Below are 7,236 nucleotides of genomic sequence, written 5' to 3' on the forward strand. Positions count from 1 at the left end.
GGACAGTCTTTGAGAGGGAGGAAGAACAGCCAAAGCCAGATGGGATTGCCAGCTGCTGGGAAAACATTAGGGAAGGATGGGGGGGAAAGCTGCAGTATTTGTAAATATTATTATGTGCATCAAGTTCAACGTGCCTTGGTGTTGTGAAAAGCTTTGGCAGTGCTTTGCAGGGAATTACGTCTGCAGTGAAATGTGAGCAGATGAAAATGGAAGCAATCATGCTAAACACTCCTGAGGCTTTACCCTTCCAAATGTTTATGTTTATGTTTTTGTGGCTCCTGTTTTGATCACCTGTTTGCAGCTGAGTGTTTTCCCCTTCCTCCTTGGATTTTAAGGGAGCAGCAGACTAATAAAGGGCAGGATTTCTCTTCCTCCTCTGTTCTCACACCCTGTTTGGAAGATGAGTGGAATGTTCTGCAAGCAGATCTGAAGCAGGTCCCTAAGCTTTTCGGAGACATAATGAGGGTCTCTATGTTGTGTGTGCCCACTCCCCAGAGGCCTGTCAGACTAGAAACAAGAGTTTTGGTGTTGTTAAAAAAACTGTTGTTGAGAAAAAATAAATTTTCATTTCCTGTCTTGATAAAGACCAAACTTGCTCAGCCCTGCACATTATGGTGGCCTATGCTTAGGTCTTTGGTGAGTCTGGGCTTTCCCAGTCCATCCCTCACCCTCCAACACATTTTCTGTGCAGTGAGACAGCCTGGGTCTCTGTGTTAAAACAGAAGATTTTAATGGGATGCCATTCCCCTCCCTGGTACACATCATCCACACTTTCCTCACCACGGGGGACGCTCCTGGAGGCTGATATTTCATATCACCACCTTGCCATGCCCATCTATGACAAGGAGATCATTTGAGTCGCTCGCCTCATTGGGTTGCAGACCTTTATGAACACCGCAACGAATAGCCCCAGTAAGTGGAAGATTAATTCCTATAGCACCTGGCAGCAAGCTGTGGATTAGGCTGCTGTCCCTCGTGTGGGTTTAATGTTGGAGGAATGGGGCACTCGAGCACCCAGACAATCAGCCTTTTGTTTCAGCAATGAGCCTCTCGGTCTCGTTAGCCAGCGCTCTTAAATTTTCATTTTATTCTGGTATGCAGGCTTGTGTGATGTGGAGAATTGCTTCAGCACAGAGAGACTGCAAACCTGTTCAATTAAAGGAAATGCTCAGATCCAGCTGTTGGAGTCCCATGAATGCCAGTACTCCTCACAGAGTAAGACCAACACACTCTGCCCTTGGAACAGATACGATGATTTGTGCCTTAATTCTCCAGAAAAAAAGAGCCTTTGTTGGGAGAGGACGATTGGGGAATGGAGGAGGAATGCAAAGCGTGTGCAGAAAATGCCCAGTGAGACCAAGTTTTCTGCAGATAACACAGAGGGCTCTATAGCATGAGCCCGGTAACAAGGCACCATCGAAGCACGTACGGTACAAGCTCCTGTTACAGCTATAGAATTGTCTTGTACGCTTTGTAAATGCTTTCCTCTCATGAAAAAAAAACATGCTGTGGAGTAATTTACCCTGTGCTTTCACTTCCAAGGAGCAGGCCAACAAGCACAGCCCTGGTATGTGACCACACAGTGCACTATTTGTGCCTGGGCTTTCAGTTTCCTTAGTTTTGGTGACAAGTTTCTTGTCGGTGACAGAAGTGTTGGGCCAGTGTTGGATGGTCACCTAGATATGCTAGATGATTTTGTACAGGTGTTTTTATAAAAGCCCTTTTATATCTTTTATGTATAGCTATACTTATCAATAGACATATTATTTATCTAAAAAGATAATATTATATATATTTATACATATATATATAAATAAAGGGCTGTAGCTGTTTCAGTAGGTGCTGAATACACTTCAGCTACAAATGCACAGCAGCTGACTTATTGCTCACGTCTCAACCAAGAGCTGAGTTTCTAAGACTGCGGCAGGGGAAGGAAGACAATGGAATGGGATGAATCACAGGAAGAAATGATGGGCTTCACCTGAGTGGCAGAATCCATGTCCCTACAGGCACCTGGAATCCTCACTCCAAAGCAGGGGCTGATAACCTCTTGTCTGACTTCAGGAACCACCCTGTCTCTGGAAATGCAGTTTTCCCCACTCCTGCTGTCACTTGCCCCTCAATCTCACTTTGTTAACTGTTTAGAAATTGTGACATGGGGACTTTAAAAAGATACTAGGCACAGTTTCAGCTGCTGAGGTGGAGATGGGTTTCTGACTGGCCCGCAGTGGCAGGCAGGCTGCTGCTGGCCCCTAGGCTGCACTCATGCCATTTGTCACAGAGGCTAAAACAGAAAAGGTTGCATTTTAATTTATAGCTGTGTGAGGTGCACAGGATTGCACCCTGTGCTGAACTGAACAATAAAGTCTTGATTGTTAATTGGCTGCCCCAATTGTCTTTTTTAGTCAAGTATATGTCCATCTTCCCCCTTATATAGATATATATTTGTATCTTTACATATATACATATACATACATATACATAGGTATCTATACATATATATCTATATATATATATGTACATATAAAATATGTACACATATGCAAATATATATGTACTTATGTGTGTCTGGGTGTGTGTGTATATAAATACACACACATATCTATAGATGCATCACTTAGGTACATGTTATAAAAGCCTGACTTTATTGCCAGGTTGAGAAAGGGCTCTGGTGCTTTAAATCAGTGCAGAAGATGAAGCAGCTGTTGGGTCAAATCTTTGCAGCTTTTCTATTGTGTGATTCTTGTTTCAGGCAGCAGCTGAGCCCACAGGCTCTGTGCAAGAAATTTTGCTGAAGAAATCCCCTCTGCACGTGGCCAGCAACCTGAATCAGCCTTTTCTGGTGGATGGTGAAACAGTGGAAGACCTTTGAAGGAAATTGTTACCATGGGGTTTGTCTGTCTGCGGAGGTATGTACAACACCCCTTGCCCCTGCTTCATTTATTTGTTTTTAAAGTGTATTTTATAGACACTTTGCTAAAAAGAGATTGAAGGAGCTGCTTTGTAAATCAAAAATTCTGTCTGCATAATATGATCTATATCTGGTTATTTTTTCAGGTAAGTTAAAATGCAAAACCAGAGACAGTTGTGAGGTGGTATATAAGTCAAGAGTTGGAACACTAAGGTGAGTGGGCTGCAAACAAACACTTAATGCCTCCCAGCACTGTTCCTCTGTGTTTGGGGCAACTGAAAACAGAGTAAACAGTAAAAAAAAATCTGCAGAGCCCAAGCTTTACTGAGTTTTTGGTTCACTGACTAGTGGAGATGCTTCAAGACCTCTCCCACAGCAGGCTGGCAGAGTTATAAACCTAGACTTTAATGAGCAATGTCTCTAACTATTAATAACCTTGCTTTGGATTTGGGTTTTTTGCAGATGTGCTTCCCTGAGGAGCAAGAGGGGACAACTTGGCTCCAGGAGCTATAGGTCTGTCCCAACCCAGCTGGACACGTTCCTGCACCCTCAGCATCTCTCCTGCTGCTGCGGAGGTGCTTGCAGAGAGCAATCTGCCATGCCTGCACCTTCACCTGCAGGGCTGTGCCTTCTCCTGCAGCCACAGAAACCTGCTCCTGTGTGCAGGAGGAGTATTAGGCCACCACTGACAGGGCTTCAGCTCACACAGAGCCAGGGCTGTGCTGTGAGGGGGAACGGAACACAAAAAAAACCTTCCAGCCTTGAAAGACCAGCGGGATTCGAGGCAGAATCCTGCTGCACAGCAGCCAGACTGGCTGGCACCCCAGCAGGGCACTTCATCCTCAGACAGCTGCAGCTGGCCATGACAGCAGCCAGGCTGGGCAGGCTGGAGCAGGCTGCAGGGCAGCTATGGGGGGAATGCATTGGCACCCAGGGGTGCTGCTCCTTGCACTGCACAAACCACACGTGCTGTACGTGTGAGACACAAACCCCGAGTGCATGCCCTGAGTGCACAGCACACTGGAGACACAAAACACACAACCCCTCCACTCCTGAAACACACAACACCCGGCTGCACAGCACCGCCACACTGTGACATGGCAGGCAAAGGAGGGCTGTGCTGCAGACAGGGGCTACAAGCCACAGCAGCCACCCTCGGTGGAGGCAGGGTCTGGGTGCTGCTCCTGCTTTGCCAGCTCAGCTTTCCCAGACTCTTCCTTTCTCACACTGCTGGGGTTGACAGTGAGCAAAAGCAGAGCACAGCACATCCCCCTGGGCAGCAGAGCAGAGAAAGCTGCATTCACCATCTCCATTCTTTCCTCTGCCCATCACCTTTAACTAAACACCAAATAACCAAATAATAATCCATAATATTTGTCTTAAACCATCTCAGCTTTCCCAAAGCACTTGTCCTGTTGACCCTCAATAATATCAGGATGCATTCAAGTCTTGCTTGAGGCAATGCTGTGCCTGGTGGCATACACTAAGCCATGCACGGTGCTAAAGACAGCTGGGTAGCTCAGGAGCAGAAGGCTGTTACAAGCTGGAGACTGACACTCATTTCCCCCAAATATTTAATAACAGTGGTTAATTTCAATGTCCTACCTGAGTCACTTGTTTGAAGCCAAGTAACCAAAACCACCACCAACAAAAAACCTTTTATACCTTAGCATTATGGTACAGCAACCATCCCTCTGCAGTGTGAGCTTCAAGTTGGCTGACTTAATTCACAACTCCATTTTATTTGCCAAGTATATTCACTCTTTCCCAAGTAAAAGATTCCATCTCAGTAAGGTGGTTAACAACACACCCTCTCTCCCCTCTGAGGAGAAGCAGATGCACACTCCAGCATTCTCAGCAAACATTACCTCCACAGCAGCAAGTCAGAGGTAGCCCCCAAACAGCTCTCTCTGTGCCTGTGCTGGGGCACAGCAGATGCTCAGCTAGGGAAGAGCCAGCCTGCTCCCCTGTGTAACCCAACTCCCCCCGTGCCACAGCCTGAGCGTTTCAGCTGTGAGTGAGCCTTAGCAGGAATGCTGCAGGACAGTGCTCCTGCCTGCTAAGCATAGCTTTGGGGGTCACACATCTTCCTTCTCTCGCTGGAGGGACTTGCATGCCCAGCAGGCAGAGACCTGCCTTTCTCACTAAACTGCTCCTGGTGCTGTTAATAAACCAAGCCTGGAGCAAAAGCTGTGTTTTGATTGATGCTGGACAGAGCGACTCACCAAGTTTGCTGTGGTAGAAGCCCACACCTTAAAAAAAAAAAAAAACCAAAAACAAAAAACCAACCAAACAAAAAAAACACACACAAAAAAAGAAAAACTGCTATTAAGCACAATAAGCTGTTGCATGCTCTACCTCAGGGTGCAGGCCTGTGCTGGGGCTGAGGAGAGCAGGACCTACAGTTTTCGGGGATTTAAAATTTTTTTTGTTTATGTATTGAGTCAGAAACAGGTGGGGGCACTCTCCTGCCCTCTGGAGTCCTTCAGCATCTGTGTGTCACTCGCTCTGCTCACCAAGAGCCACCCACCAAAAGTCACTCCCAGCTTGAGGCCACCAGCAGCACATGTCCTTGGAGTTCACTGAGGAAAAGGCAACTTCACCTGCAGAGTTTATAAAATTTGGAAGCATTGATCAGCTCAGAATTCGCGCAAAAGGGGTGCACATCTTCTGTGAAACTGAAGTATGAAAACTCCTTCCACCAATACCCTTCTGAGGTACCAATTTCATGAATGTTAACAGCAGAGTGGCACTAGGAAGTTTCTACCAGACCTTGTCAAAGGGAAAAGACACTGGGGATCCTTTGTTATTTCTGAATAAAGGTTTTAAATTACACATCCATCTCCTATTTTAGGAGGGATTTTGACACCAGTGAGGAAGAATGAAGTTGGTAGTAGGGGTGAAGGGGACCTGCATGCCCTGCTGGTGAAGGGTCACACAAAGTGTGACAGGTAACACAATGTGTGCTGGTGACTCCTCCCATCCTGAGACTCAGGCAAATCCACTGCAGCCTGCTGGCCAGCACAGAAAGCCTCACAAGTGTGGATAGGTACACCCAGCAAGCAAGCAGATAAACCTAAATCAGGTACAATCACATCAAAGAGTCAGTTCTCAAAAAAAAAAAAAAAAATTATTCAGGGTATTATAGGTACAATCTAGCATAGCATAACACCAGCTCAGGGTGCCATGAAGTCAAAACAGCTGCTGAGCTGCCACCACAACTTGAGTTTCCGTGAAGTACTAAAGTTTGTATCTCTAACCTTGAGTTTAATGCATCTTAGAGGTGTTTCCACATTACACCAATATATGACATGTGTATGCTAAGGTATACGATACTTAATATTTAAATACACTCAGGCACAACAGCAAAGTTCCAGAAACTGAACAAAAGTTTCTTCATAGGTCATCTAGGTTATCCCACCACTATTCTTTTGTGAAAAATACATCTACAATGGTCCCCATAGATTTATGTGCCTCCACACCTGATCCGTGCTTGCCAGCTATATAGTGCACTCTGTGAAGCCCCTTGTGAAGTTTGTAAATAAAACAATGCTGGACAATCTTATTTCTAGGGACATCTTTAGTACTGTCTAAACTTACTCCTTTTCTTTGGCATTTGTATTTCATTTTTCCTTCTCCTCTGATTGAGGCCAAGCAGATAATTTTCTTCATTGCCTCCCCACCTTGGGTGTCACATGTTCTAGATCCAGTTGTGGATTTAATTCCAGTGATCCAGAGGAAGGAGCAGCCTCCTTGCTCTTACTTTAATCAGAGGAATCAAGCAGAAAATCCCCCATATGGAGTCAGTAACTTTTATCCTGTGACCCAGGACACATATATCCATGTTGCAACTTGGATGATATTTCTGGAGTGAGACATGAATTAATTACTGGAGGCTGGCCCCATGGGAAACATTCCTGTTTGTCACTGACTGTCCCCCAGGGCACTGGGGGCTTGATGCAAATGTTGTGGACACAGCCACGTTACACTGATGGAGTCCAGACTGGCAACTGCTTAAAGAACTAAACTTGCCTTTGTGCATCCTGCAGGAGAATGATGGGCATCATCCAGTAAAGTCTGGTACATGCAATATTCAATTATACCTTTGCATAATTAGAAGGCTAAACATTAGGTTGTAGGTTTTTTAGGAAACTAGAAGTTTTTTCTGCTTCTTAACATGTTTCTGTGATATTTTAACCAGCTGCTTATCTGTCACAATACAGCCTGGCTGTATTGACCTAATCACCTCGATTAGCACAGGTTCATTCTCATTTCCATGTGGCACACAGTCATTTATCGCCAACCTCGAAAGCAGTGGGAGCAAA

General features: G+C 45.4%; 1 long non-coding RNA gene across 1 annotated transcript; it reads left to right on the plus strand.

Annotated features, from left to right (window-relative positions):
• The first annotated feature begins 526 nt into the window (after positions 1-526).
• On the plus strand, positions 527-6,476 carry LOC115495476 (uncharacterized). The gene is made up of 2 exons (XR_005980634.2): positions 527-1,215; positions 2,753-6,476. It is a non-coding gene; the product is annotated as an uncharacterized lncRNA (long non-coding RNA).
• Positions 6,477-7,236: the final 760 nt, after the last annotated feature.

This window comes from Taeniopygia guttata, chromosome 5 (assembly GCF_048771995.1).
Source record: "Taeniopygia guttata chromosome 5, bTaeGut7.mat, whole genome shotgun sequence".
NCBI lineage: Eukaryota > Metazoa > Chordata > Aves > Passeriformes > Estrildidae > Taeniopygia > Taeniopygia guttata.